Below are 15,270 nucleotides of genomic sequence, written 5' to 3'. Positions count from 1 at the left end.
AACAAGGAGTAATATCTTTATTTCTCCTCATTATTCACTCTTTCTATGTTTGCTGCATTTGCACACATAGATAGGCTGCCAAAATGGCACCAGAGGAAAAGGCAGGAATGTGCTGTATTGTCTTCAATATGGTATATTCCTGCCCTTTCCCTGTCATGCTGACCAGCAAGGTGATTTGCTGGGCTGCGTGACATTTTCATAAATTGGCCCCTAAATTACCAACATTAAAAAAAAAAATTCAAAATTTTAAGATTCCATACAATATTCAAGAATAGAAGGCCATAGGAGTATATTTACCAACTGCCTGGACTTGAAGGAGTGGATTCACTATATTTTTATACATCCAGTCCAGCAACCAAATTTGCTGCGTTTCATTGCGTTGAAGATAGGGAGCAGAACTGCAGCAAATGTACTAAGGCGTGGTGCTGCTCCTCTCTCCATGTGGTACTTTAATTTAGGAAGCCTTGTGCCAATGTGCACACTCGCACACTCTTGAGGGTTGGTGCCTGATGTCAAGCACAGTTTATACTGGAAGGAGACTCTTCCTGTACAAAATACTGTGCTTTGCCAACTTGAACACTCTTTTGAAATTTGTGTGTGTGTTGTACAGTGCAGCACACATGCAAAGCTGAGCAAAGTTTGAGAAATGAAACCTTTTCTTAAACTTTATGCCTGCCTCGAGAAGAAAGAGGAAAAATAAAAGTCAGAAATGAGCAGAAAGAAAAATAAAGGTCAGAAATGAGCAGAAAGGAAAAATAAAGGTCAGAAACAAGCAGAATGAGGCCAAATAAAAGTCAGAAACAAGAACAACAAGACAAAATAAAGGTCAGAAAAAACCAGAAAGAGGCAAAATCACAGGCAGAACGTGCAGAGAGAGGTAACGTAGAAGGCAGAAAAAGGAGCAGAAAGTGACCAGAAAAGAAGGCAGAAAGCGAGCAGAAAAGGAGCAGAGATGGCACAAACCTAAGGCAGCAGAGAATAACGGACTGGGGGAAGCTGGACAGGAGAATGGTTGCAGGGGTCGATGGCACGAGGACCTCAAGAAGTGAATTCAACATGACAGGCAGCACTGTAACACATTTCAATTACATAAAATCTCTTGGGGAATTGCATCAAATGTGCACTATTTGAGTCTAACTATATTTGGTTGATATATATTTAGAAATAGAAAAGTGCCTCTCCTACCTGCCATGGTTGGAAGTCCGTGCTCAGACTTTCACTAACTGAGGAATGCCCTGAGTTGGCTTTGGCTGAGATCATGTTGTGTAAAGCGTGAGCAGCCGCGTAGACCGCAGTGTAAACACTGTACGTATTGTAGAAATTGTAAGCATCATATTCAGAGAGGGGCAGCGTTCGCATCGTCTCGTTCCCTTTACAACGAGGGAAGAAGGATTCGTAGGCAAAACTCCCATCCGGCAAAGCAGGAGCGCACATGAATATTAGCACCCACAAGTCCACAAACATGTAATTGTCTGAGAAATTGAAAGGTTTCACACTGTATAGGAAATCTGTCAGTCCAGGAATCTGTCCCTTAGGAATGGAAAATTCCAGTGAGCCATTGAAAACATTCCCTCCGCTGTTATAAGTAAAATCTTTCAAATGTGATGTGATTGCAGAAGCGATCCAAACTTTGGCAGGCAGGTCTACCAAGGACCAAATGAGTGTTGGAACCATGTAAGCTCTCGAACAGTGAACTATCACCACATTGACAGAATAACCACGGATTGTTTCAACAATTTGCCTCATCTCATTCCACCCGGTGTAAGGGGGCTTGTGGAGTCTTTGTAAGAAGGCCACACAACCCCCACTGTTGGTGATGTCTCTCTCCAGCTCCTCACCAGCCCTCCTGCCACTTTCATCCTCTGATGTCAGGATCCCAACCCAGGTCCAGCCAAAGTGCTTGAGCAGCCGGGCGATGGCGCGCGTCTCGTAGATCTCATTGGGGACAGTGCGGTAAAAGGATGGAAACCGATGTCTGTCATTGAAGATTGGATCCATGGCACCATAGCTGATCTGAGAAAGACATAGTCATGCACTATTAGACATACTGCACCACCCTCCACTAACACCCATCACAGCCTATTGTGTGTGGTTCATGGATCTCATTGGAGACAGTGCGGTGCAAGTATATAAACCAAAGCCTGTCATTGAAGATTGGATCCATGGCACCATAGCTGACCTGAGGAAGACATAGACATGAGCTATTAGACATATAGAACCACACTCCACTAACATGCATCACTGGCCGATGGTGCGTGGCTTGTGGATCTCATTGAGGACAGTGTGATAAAAAGATGGGAACCAATGCCTGACATTAAAGATTGGATCCATGGCGCTATAGCTGACCTAAGTAAGGCATAGACATGAGCAATTAGACTTATTGCACCACCATCTACTAACACGCATCACTGGCCGATGGCGAGTGATTTGTGGATCTCATTGTGGACAGTGTGGTAAAAGGATGGGACCTGATGCCCATCATTGCAGGTTGGATCCATTACACCATTGCTGACCTAAGTATAACAGAGACATGAGCTATTACAGGGATGGATGTTTCGAGTCAAAGTGTTTGCTGCAGTTTATGAAGATGCAACAAATCCCTTTAGGTCCAACATGCTTACTCACTACAGGAACAGAAGTCTATTACTACTTCACAGTGACATACATCAAACATGTTCAGACAATTTGCATTACTTGATACCCAGACAATATATGAGTATTTATCTATCCCAATCACATCTGAGAATGAGTTTCTTTTTAAAACGGCATATCTGCTCCATAGTTTAATACATCACATGCCATTAGATTTAGCATTTTCTTCCAGATCTGCCCAATGTTGTGATTTAGTGTTGTTTCTCTAACTAGAAACTCTTCCCTCTTCCCCGCGGCATTCTTATGCTCTGCCGTCTCGGGGGTAGGGGGAGAGGGTATATTTAATAAGATTTTGTGCCGTGTTTGCATTCACAAAAAGGACGCAAATCAATGCAAAATCTTTTTGTAATAATTTACTCTCCAGGCAAAGTTTGTTTCGCACTGGAAAATCACTTGAAAGTAGCGCAAAGCAGCACGTAGAGCTGCTTTGCATTACTTAGTGCCACGTGGCCATTCTATGGGGGATGCTTGGGCATTCCCTTGTTATCACCGATGGTTTTTTAATGCGAAACCATATTTACTAAAAAAGTAAGACAGGATTTGCATCAAAAAATAGAGCTCACTTCAACCAGGCGCTATCACTGAGAAATGCTTCTTCTTCTTCTTCTTAAAACTTTATTCGGATATCCAAGTATCCACTAAAGTACAATGCATAAAAACAGAAAACAATTCATTAAAAACACCATAATAAAAATGAGAGGATCACCATGATACATATACAAAAAGCCAGAGTTATGGATCCAACATCGTCTGTCTTGCTCGAACGGCTATCCGCAAGAAAGTGCTAATGCGAAGAGTAATTTCATCATCATGCAGAGTTAAAATCATCAAGTAAGCAGTTTCCAAGTTAATAAATTTATATTTTCTAAAATACGGAATTAAAAACCCTTTACTGTATTTCATATCAAATTTGCAAAAGAATAAAAAATGCAGTACGGATTGTCCACTCATCCCATCACACGGACAGGGCAGGGAATCATGTTCATTATGATGGCCAAGGGGGAAACAAAGTGCAGATTTAATAATGCCAGCCCTAAGGCGAAATATTAAGCCACGCTCCCAGTTGCTCATCGGGAGTGTCAAATAGCGGGGCAGTGGTTCCCTGTGGGATCTTTCCCTGGCAAACAATGTATAAAAAGAATGTCGCAAGTCATTTTTAGGAGGGAGGACATTAACAGAATAGTTATTAAAAATACTCCCTTGATTAATACTACTAAGACTATTATACACTCCCGACAACCAGGGAATGTCCATGCACTTATCACATTTCAAACAGTCAGTGATAATATCTTTTGTGAGTAGTGCCGCATGATTCTTCCAAATGGAAAGCCAGAAGAGAGCAGGGCGTGCGCGTACAAAGTCTTCAATAAAATGAACTCCCAGTTCTTCATGGCAAATATATTGGGGTGTAGAAATAGGGACACAAAGTGTTTTCCTCAGAAACCTGTTCTCCTCATACTGTAAGGGTAAAGTCTTGGCGATGCCCCAAATCTCTGGTCCATAGGTGGCGACCGGGATGCATTGTGCTTTGTAAATCTTTAAAGTTGCCACAAGAGAACCTTTATTTTTTGGGCGCGGTAAGCTGAGGATGGAATTAATGGCCTTTGAGTACCTACCCCTGGAATAGGCAATGTGTTCTGTCTAGGAGTTGTTCGCAGCAAAGACCATCCCTAAATACGGGAAACTATTAGTGGACCATAGCTTATCGGTGCCCACAGAAATGCAGGGTAGCTGTCGTTTATTAGGGCCACAGGACATAATAAAAGATGTTTTAAAACTGGTTTTTAAATTGAGGGACTCCATATGGTCGGTAAACCCCTTGACCAGGGCGCGTAAAGAATTCGGGGTGCGGCCCATGATCACTGCGTCGTCCGCGTATAGTAAAACAGGGAGGGGTTTACCCATTATTTTGGGAACGTCGTGTGTAATTTCGATTATGGTTTTGTGCAGCCCGTTAATATAAATAATAAAAAGGAGCGGGGCCAGCACGCAGCCCTGTCTTACCCCTCTGTGGACTTTAATTGCTTTAGTCACTTCACCCCCTGGACAATCCTCACACAGGCATTAAGGTCTTTATGTAGATAGGCTAAAAAATGCACAAGAGATTCATCCAGGCCATACTTTAAAAGGGCTGTCCAGAGCTTTGATCTATTCACAAGATCGAAGGCAGAGGACAGATCCATAAAAGAAAGATAAAGTGCTGATTTGCGTGCGATATTATATTTGCCTAGGATAAGGTTTAAATTAAGACACTGTTCAATTGTTCCTACTTTATTGCGGAAACTCAATTGACAGCGTTCCAATATACCATTGTCCTCTGCCCATCTTAAAATTTTATTATATAAAATCCTACCAAGAATGTTTAAGGTATTATCGATAAGGGATATAGGTCTATAACAGCTCAGTTGAGAGCGATCTCCCTTCTTAAAGATAGGAACGATAATACTTGATGACCAGGTAGGAGAAAGGGGAGCGGATGTGAGATTATTAAAAACATTTAAAAGGAGTGGGGCCCAGATTTCCAAGTTTAATTTAATAATATCAATTGGTAGGCCATCAGGGCCAGGTGCCTTATTCTCTACGCTCTGAGTGATACCGTCTTCTACCTCTACTAGAGAAATGCTTCTATTTCTCTCTTCTTTTCCAACTTTGCACATGTGCTGCACCGTACTGCACGCATATAAGGTGGAAAAAGTTTTAAAGTTAGTCTAAGCATTGTGGGGCATATTTATAAGGCCCTTGCGCTGCCGTAGCATCACTTTTTGTGGATGCCTAGCAGGTCGAGCAGGTCTTGTTCCCTGTCAGGATGTCCACCCAGTTGTGTGTCAGCTGCTTCTAGGTGTGCATGAGGCCGGTGGTGCTGTCCATACAGTGCCGCACTGACCCTCAGAGAACCTGATAATCCTGCATGGCGCAATCCTTCTTGGGCCTACTGCCTACATTGAGGAAAGGTGGTACTGCACCCAACAGATGAGCACAGCCAACTCTACCTCACCAAAAAATATGAGCAGGTCAGAGCCAGGAGAAAATAGCAGGAGTAAGCTGGATAAAATAAAATTACAATGCGCTTGCATTCCACGTTGTGTTGTTCATTCTGATTTTCAGTGAGGGACATGCTACCGACAGTAAATCTCTGTACAACATGCATTTTCTTTTGGAATCCCAAAGAATCTCACAGAGGTTTATGTAACTTCATGGAATGCTGCTAAGTGAAATGCAGTGAGTTCCTCTCAGGTCCAAACTAGATATGGAGGTTGAGCATGGTCTGGAAAGTGACCACAATTCATTTTTTTTCTCCCTTGAGCAATTAAGTAGCCTAAAAACCCTACAATTTAGTTTTTCACATAGTCATCTCCTGGTTGCAAACAGCCATGTAAACTCAAGTCGGAGAATGTTGAATCTGGTCCCACTATTTCGCTGATCATAAATTGCATTTATACTATTACTCTCAGCACAAATTATCTGTATAGAGTTCCACCAACGCACACTGACTTGACTGAAGCTCTTGTGAAGCACAAAGCCCTGCTCATATCATAGCCAGCTCTGGCAAATAAATTACATCATTGTGTAAGACACCATTGCTTCAACCGTAGGTAAAGGCTTCCAAACTCCACTTTATTTGCAGCAATTAAAGGTACTACTTGAGATGAAATTAAAACTGCAAAGCACAGATTTAAAAGTATAGTCAGTACATCAAGAGATGGGTGGGAATATGCTGGATAGCTGGTATTACTTGCAACAACTAGAAGAAGGGACCAGCATGTCTTCTACTACATTTTTGCCTCAAGGAAGAACTGTAGCTATGTAAGATCTGAATTTTTATATCACAGGGCTGTATGGTACTCCCACATTTCATTATTATATTCTGCTCCAGAGGTGGCTTCCAGCTGTTTAATTCACACAATCGAGACGGAGCATCTTGAGCCCCTTACATTGAAGGAGTTGTTACATTAATTTCTAGAGCAATGCAAACCTGAGTGGAGCACCAGAGCCTGCATCATGGTTAGAAGATGAAATTATTCCTCTTTTCTAGAAAAATGCGAGACGTAAACATGGCAAATTGTCAACCGATTAGCCTCCATGACAACATATGAAAAATGTTTGCATGTGCACTATTGTCAAGACTCGAGAATCGGTGGACAGCAAACAGATCCTTTCCTATCGCCAAGGTGGCTTTCGAAAAAAATTGCCCCATAGGTTAGTCTTTTTGATTTGTACATCTAATAGTAAAATATGTAGTGTTAAGAATATTTATTTATTTTAGAGGTGTTATATAGCGCTGGCCAGACCCGAAGGTATCGGAGCGCTTAAAAGCAGAGAGGATAGGATCAAAACAAGGAGATAAAAATAAACAAATGTTCATCAGAATTCTAAAGTTCCATTGTGCTGTGTGTCTGAGGGGCGTCAATGAGGTAGCGAGGTCCAAAGTCTTAGGCTAAATCTTCCTCCGAGCGGCGATGGGCAAGGAGGGGGTTAGGGGGATGGGGTGAGGTAGGGAGTGGAGGAACGTTTTTGGTAGCCTGGAGGGAGGAGGCTGGTGAGTTGTGGATTTCAGTGCGGGAAGGCACGGTTGAGGTAGAGTTCTTTTAGGAGTGATTTGAATTTTGGGAAGGAGGGGGTAGTTCTGATAACAACAGGGATAGAGTTCCAGATTTTGGGTGCGTTTCCTGCGAAGGAACGTGCTGCAGTTTTTTGTTTGCGAGTTTTCAAGGGAATGAGTAAGAGGGAGTAGGAGCTCCTGAGGTTTCTCGACTGGCCGGCTTTTTAAAGTTTTGATGCCGGGTATTCTGGTTTCCCTGTGTGCAGGGCTTTATGCGTGAGGCAGGCAGTTCTGAAGTTAGCACGCATTTCCAGTGGGAACCATTTTAGTTCTCTGAGAGCGGGAGATATGTGGTCATATTTTTTAAGTCCGGTGACCATTCTGCCAGCAGCATTGAGAGTTGTTTTGAGTGGTGCAAGGTGGGAGATAGCTTTACCGGAGAGAACTGTGTTCCCATAGTGCAGTCTCGACAACACCAGTGATTGGGTGGCTTGTTTGAGGTCCATGGGCGGTATGCAGGGTTTGATTTTATTGAGAAGCTTCAGATTGAGGAAGGCACTCTTTGCGGAGTTCTTGATGTGGTTGTTCATGGTTAGTTTTTGGTCAAGGGTGATTCCAAGTGATTTTACCGAGTTTGCCAGTGTGAGATTACCGTTGAGAGCGTTGATTGCTTTCAGCCACTCTACGATTTGCGGGTTTTCTTCTGTATTCGAGATTGGGAGTATTTTGGTTTTATCCTGGTTGAGTTTAAGGTGGTTAGTTGATAACCAATGTTGAATTACCCTGAGAGTATTGTTGAGTCTTAGGATGTCATTAATGGAGGAGGTTTCCATGTAGATCTGTGTGTCATCAGCATATAGGTGGAAGGGGATGTTGGCTTGTTTTAGAATGGTGGTGAGGGGTTCCATGTATATATTGAAGAGTTGGGGGGAAAGTACTGATCCTTGTGTGACACCTCTGTTGACGGGGAGAAGGTCCGACATAAAAGATTTGATTTTTATCCTTTGGGAGCGATTGTGAAAGAAGTAGGAGAACCATTGAAGGAATAACTCGTCTGCACCTACTCGGTCTTTGAGAGCCTTGATGAGAAGATTGTGATCCAAAGTGTCAAAGGCTGCCGACAGGTCTAGGAGGATGAGTAGGCAGCAATGGTCCTTGTCAAGGGACTTGAGGATGTTGTCCATGATGTTAAGGATTGCGGTTTCAGTGCTACAACCCTTTCTGAAGCCTGATTGGTGTTGGTCTAGCAGATTGCTATTGCCAATGTGTTGGTTCAGTTGACGGAGAACGTATTTCTCGAGGATTTTGGCTAGGAAGGGTAGATTGGAAACGGGTCTGAAGTTGTTCAGATCGCTGGTGTCTAGGCCTGGCTTCTTCAGAAGTGGAGTGACTTGGCCGACTTTGTGGCAGTATGGAATGATACTGGTTTTTAGGAGCTGTTTATGATTTCACACCAAAGTGATGCCAGGGAGAGTTTCAGTTTTTTGGCCATTTGGGAGGAAATAGGATCAAGGATGTGGGATGAGGGCTTGGACAAGGAGATTCATTTGAGAATCTCAGCTTCAGGGATGGGGTCAAAGGAACTCCAGGTTTTTGAGGGGCGTAAACTAGCGGTAGTTTCCATTGCTGGGGCAAAGTTGATTCCGGCAGGGTGGAGATTGATTTCAAGTGATAGTTCAATCTTGATGATTTTGTCATTAAAGAAATTGGCAAAATTGTCACATAAGACTTTGGAAGCCTGGATTTGAGTAGAGGAGGACTTGGACGTTTTTTGTTTGATGATGTTAAAGAGTTCTTTTGGTCTGTTTTTGGCATTGTCAAGCGCCTGCAGAAAAAGTTGTTTTTTTCGTTGTTGATATGACTTTTGGATTTTCTTCTTGCTATTTTGAGTACTTCACAGAGGGTAGATGAGGGATTCTTTCTCCTAGACGTTCTGTGGCTCTAAGTTACCTCCTTTCATCGTTGATGTCTTTGTTGAACCAGGATCTGGAGGGGATGCTCCTGGTTTTTTTCAGTTTCAGTGGAGCTCGTTGGTCTAAGATGGAGGACATGTTAGTGTTGTAGTGAGATGTGAGTTCTGTGGTTGAGAGGCTGTCAGGGGATATGGGCAGGAGGGAGCTTATTTTTCTTCTAAGTCAACTGTGTTGATTTGAGTTCGGTTTCTTGACCATGTAGGGGGGTCTTGGATGGAAGGATGGCACATGAGTGGATGAGAGATGTGGAATAGGATTAAGTGGTGGTCCGACCAGTCGGCCGGGAGGATGTGGTCCATTGTGATTTCGTCGTGTTGAGCGATGATGGCATCTAGGGTTGCCCTGTTGCTATGAGTTTCCTTTAAGCAGTGCTGGATAAGGTTGTTGGAATGCAATAGCTCATTCAGGTTTTGTATTGGAGCACTGTTTTTATCGTTCCAGTGGAGGTCGCCCAGAATTAGGTTGTTGGTATCACGGAGAGAGCAGTGCGCGATCAGGTCTGATACGTGTTCCGTGAACGTTACGGAGTTGCCCGGGGGATGGTATAAGAGATGGCAGTGTGGAAGCTTGTTGTTACTGGTTTTGACGTTGGCACTTAGGCATTCTCAGGAGTTGTAGTTGAAGGTGTCAATTTCGGTCACTGACAAGTTGTTGTTGTGAATGATTGCTAGCCCTCTGCCTTTTTGGTCTTTTCTATCTTTGTTGATGATAGATAAACCCTGGGGTACGAGCATATCCATGACTGGGGAGCTTGTGGATCTTCACTTCATCTTTGCTGAAATTATAGTGAGGTGAAGTTGGTGCCGTAAGGTAACTTGAACCCTCAACATGCACAGCTAATTACTCCAAATATTACATCACTCATGACATGTTCTATATCGTAATTGATTGTATCAATGCAACTTTTTAATTAACATCATTGATGACAAGACTGACCATGATGGGGGCGCAAGGTATAGTTACCTTAGGGTATGAGTTGTAGCTACTAAAGATAACTATAACTGGTGAATGTCAGTATTTTGTTTTAAATTTAAAACATTGTTGTTGTCACTGAGATATCCACTTAACTGAAACGTCAGTTTTTGTTTTTAATGGAAAATAAATTATAATTATCATACCTAACTATAATGTCATTTTAACCATAGCTTTTTTTCAGTGTATACACACGCGCACATACACATAAATACGCACATGTATATATATATATTTATAATGAATTATTTGTTTTATACCCAACTATAGCATCACATATACATATATAACCACACATATAAATGTCTTTTTCCTATATAAATCAAACAAGCTGGAGGTGTGCTACTTATAAAACTTTGAAGGTGGTGGATAAATTGTAAATGAAACTTATAACAACCACTTTAGCATTTCTAAAGTTTGTGCAGTTTTTTTTATATTCTGTTTATTAGCATTTTCAATAATTACATCTTGATGGAACAACACAACTTGCCAGTTTACATGTCCATTATTCAATAATCATGGTGCACGCATGTATAATACCATGTCTCAGGTTATACAAATGGTGGCCATGGCATTACTACAAATAGATGGTGTACATATCTTCAACTTTGGTACAAGTTTGGGGGGTCCTTAAGGATATATAACAAGAATCACAGAAGCAAACACAATCAATCATGTATACTGTAGTTATCAATAAGGCACCACATGAAACTCCCAATTCCCATCTATCCCAGTCCCCCGTCGAGGCCCGCCATTCAAAACTCTATCTCCCATCCCTGTGCATTAGACCGCATCCACCCCGATCATTCCACGGCCAGCTCAACCCCAGATCTAGCGTCTTCAGCATCAGTCGACCGCCCAGTGACCCATTGTATGTATGGTTCCCAGATGTCCCGAGGTCGAGATGCAGGCGGCATCAGCTCCCAGAATATTCCCAATTGTGTGTGTCTATATGCTATATCTACCAGCCAGCCTTTAATCATGGGCACTCGTTTCCTAACCCAGTGCACCGCCACTCTCCTCTTAGCGAAAAGGAGAAGCAGTGCATGCAATTTCCGTGTTTTGGGTGGGGTGTTTCTAACATATCCCAGTAGGCCTAGTTCCGGAGACGGGGCATCTGATCGTTCCACAATTTGGTTCATCGAGGCAAAGACCTCAGACCAGTACTTTGCAATCACCGGGCAGGACCAGGCTATGTGTAAAAAGGAGGCGGGGAGAACACTCATCTCCAACAGTCCTCTAGTTCTCTGAGGCCCATCCTGCGCAACCCTATGGGGGTCCCATAGAATCTATGCAGGTATTTAAAGTGTATCAAGCGCAGCCTGTAGTTGGGCGAAAGCTCTGTGAGCTGACCACAGCAGAATGACTATTGTTCTTCGATTAGGGGCACCTGGAGTTCATCGTTCCAGCCCTGAACGGAAGAACCAGCCAAAAGGAAAGAAAGACTGGCCGACCACACTTGACCAAGCGTTACTCACTCTCAACTTACCCGAAGCCTGGGACACAAATTGTAGCTTCCCTGCATTTAAAAAAATAGCAAACAATGCTGCGAAACAAAAAGCCTAGCTACTGGACAAAACTGCCCAGGCCAAGAAAAAACACGGCTGAATGGTTTTATCTTCATATGAGATCCGGTCACCGCAGCCGTATCTGGTCCAACACGTGACCCCAACCGTACAGCCTTTTCTACTCTTGATTCACTGGGAGATTTTTGCTCAAAAGATCAGGTCCCAAAATAGAAACGAACATGGCCGACCACTCAGTGTAGACTCTGTGAACAGGCGGAGGAGACACTCTTACACCTTTTGTGTATCTGCCCATCTGGGAACAACTGGAGACGGCATTTTCTATTTCCGCTTTCCGTTCTCTCTGGGTTAGATCATGCCGACCGGCCGTAATGGCGTCACTAAACAGCCCGTCATTACAGATTGCATGCAGGAGAGATACATTCCTGCAACAAGTCAGCAAATTACTACAAATATCAAACAACTAGTGTTTAACATGGTGCCACTCATTTTACGACTGCTACATTAAATGTGCATATTTTGCACACAATCCTCAATGATGTGGCTGCTACAAAGGGCACAGTGTGGATGTACAGCTGTCATCTGGCATCAACTTGTACATGGCACACTTTTTTCATGTTTTGACGCATTTTGTGCCATTAAGATCGCGCCATCTTCTAAGTGCTTGCTACATTGATTTGCACGCTCGCATCTGGCATCAACTTGTACATGGCACACTTTTCTCATGTTTTGACTCACTGTGTGCCAAGCTGTTTAAGATTCGCTACATTGATTTGCACATTCTTATTACAATAGTCACAAATGAGCATGTGGCACATACAACTGTATCTTACCATAATCGTATGAGAACCTTAGCTGAGACAGCGACCCAAGGAAAAGTTAATCCAATTGTGCCCTCTATGGTTTCACAGAAACTCACAGCAGTGAAAGACCCCCGTGGGTGCCACACATTTTGAATGAATTGCCAGAAGTCCTTGCTGGCCAGCAGAGACATCACACCACTCTTATCAGGTAAACTTAAGGCAGCCTACCAAGTAGCCAGTACCAGAGGGGACACTTCTTATTCTGGCATGAAGAAGGCTGTTATGGAAAGACTGGATATAGATGCTGAAACCTTTATTCTACAAACTTAAAGACATAGGAGATAAGTGGCTGAAGCAGGAAGATTTATGACTGCAAGGATCTTTTTTTAATATCTAGTTTCCAGTTCAGGGCGTCAGCCAATTAAATCCAAAAGACAAAGATGGATAAAATAAAGGGAACGATTGTGATAAATAACCCAGTGCCAGTGAGAATCGAAGAAGAGCGGGGGGGGGGGGCAATAGAGAGTCTAGAGTGGTTCAGAGAGAAGACCAAACCGACGGTAAGTTTGGAGATAGTCAAAGCAGCAGGCGGCTTCCTACTCAGGTAGGACCAATATTTTTTAAGAACAATATATAGGAAAGGAGGTAATGAGAACCACCTACAGTTAGTACTTTTGTCCTTTCAAGATTAGACAATGTGCCTATCACATACTCATCTAACAGTGGGTTAATTAGGGAAACAAAAATGCAAGAAAAATATCTTAAATAAATGTACCGCCCTTGGATTTTAGCTCGACTGCAACAATATCATCAGCATTACAAAGTGTGTCAAAAATGAAATCCCCAACACCCAAGCAAAATACCTTTATAAACTATAATAGATCTTCCCTTTCAAAGAGTGAGAATGAATTTGATAGGGAGATTCCCTTATCATGAGACAACCAACACATATTAGTAATTGTGGTTTATGCCGCCTGATCCTCTCCGACAAGTAGTTACCGCACAGATGGCAAACACGTTTGAGGTTTTTTCATGTTCGGAGATTCCAAAAGAGATTACAACCAACCATCAGTTGAGACGGCAGTCTTGAAGTGCTTACAACTTTTGCACGTTTCAGCAAATCCTCCTTTTCTGCATGGCCATTTTAGATTACTCACCTTTTTCTGCCTATTTGTGCCCGCTTTAGGACTTTGAGCACTTTACCCCTGCCAAACAGTAGTGAAGTGCCTGTGCTTCCCCTCGAAAGCATGTGCTGCACGTTGGAAATCCCTATTTAGCCTATTTAGCTTACCTGTAAGAGGGACCAATGAAACTATGCAGCAGGGAAACACCAAATATTTTGTGGCAAGTGAAGGAGAACTATGTGGCATAAACTAATGTGGCACATTTTTTATAGCCTTACATAATTAATTTGTAATGATTACACGTGGTAATACTGTCTGGGCAACAATTTCTCACCTCACTAGTACCTCTTTAACAACCAAATACATAAAATAAGCACCTGAAAGAAGACCACTTAACCTTCGGGAAGGGCCTTTCACTGTGTGTGAACACATGTTGCAATGCTTTAGTAACTTTGATCCATGTGACCAAAAATCAACTTTAAATAAAATCTGCAGAATATGCAGAAGATGATGAATTATGTGGCACATGCAGCAAATCCATACATTTGTGAAAAAGCAACAGGTGCAGAATAGCAGAATTCCAGTATCCCTGCCCATAAGCCTATTGTGAAGGGTGCCTAAATGGTACCTATGTCATGGAAAGTTACATGTCAAATCTGGGCTGCTGTGTATGTTTTTTTAACTTTTTTCTTAAAACGTTATTTGTCCAGTTATAGAATAGTAGTCACATTGCATTGCAAACAGTAATCCAACATATTAATCAAATTGTCCCTGACTGTAGCGAACCCGTTAGCGATCACACAGTGTAACCCCTGATGGAGCAGTCCAGTATCAAAACAATCCAGCCAACCATCCACCCTCTGCCTGCAGTCCCCAACCCAACTGACCAGAACACTATCGACAATATTATCTGACTGTAGCAATGCCACACGGCCTCAGGGGAAATACAGGTCTGAAAGGGAAATCATAGCTAAAAAGTAAACAACTTTCCCATTAGCCCACCCCCTCAGGCACCAACACATCATCCACCTGTGATGCAGAAGTTTGCTTGGTGGTCTCAAAGTAGGATCTCAGTGGCCCCCATATATTCCGCGGCCGTGAAGCTGTCGACAGGCTGCTGTGTATGTTAACAGCATCCACATATGCAACAAAAATATAACTCTGCCAGGGGCATCATTGTGCTTTGGCTAGGCTGCAGTTTAAATGCAATGCAGTGACACATGGCAGAGACAAAATGCAGTGTACAGCTTTAGCATTGCTTGCTGAATTTGCATGAAATGCGGCTGGGTGCTAGCCAATTAACCCAGTGCCGGTATTACAGGTTTCGTGCAGATTCAATGGGAGTGCAAAGTTAGACAGTGGTAAACATGTTTTATTTAATAATAACTTGGACACTGTTTGATGGACCTGCACAAACTTTTGCAAAGTCTTAGCACATTTAGCCCACTCCAGGTATTTTCTCAATTTCAGCAGGGGTCAGTTAAAAAGATGGGAGTCAAAATGTCCTCATTTGGTGATAATATTGAGTCTTTGTGACAAATCTGGACAAAATTTGGCAGAAACCGGGAAGGTTTGGTTTTCCATAGCTTTGCCAAGTTTTGTGCCAACTCATCAAGAAAGGGCAAAAATGGGGGGAGGGGGTTACTATTTATTTTGATTATACCTTCATCACTGTTTGAG

At 42.7% G+C, this 15,270-nt stretch overlaps 1 protein-coding gene across 1 annotated transcript in view; it reads right to left on the bottom strand.

The window, feature by feature from the left end:
- LOC144784923 (vomeronasal type-2 receptor 26-like) overlaps positions 1–15,270 on the bottom strand; it is a 460,853-nt gene that overhangs the window by 227,595 nt on the left and 217,988 nt on the right. The window lies entirely within an intron of this gene.

This window comes from Lissotriton helveticus, chromosome 10 (genome assembly GCF_964261635.1).
Source record: "Lissotriton helveticus chromosome 10, aLisHel1.1, whole genome shotgun sequence".
Lineage (NCBI taxonomy): Eukaryota > Metazoa > Chordata > Amphibia > Caudata > Salamandridae > Lissotriton > Lissotriton helveticus.
The sequence above is the reverse complement of the archived record's forward strand: the minus strand, read 5'-3'. Positions and strand labels throughout refer to the sequence as shown.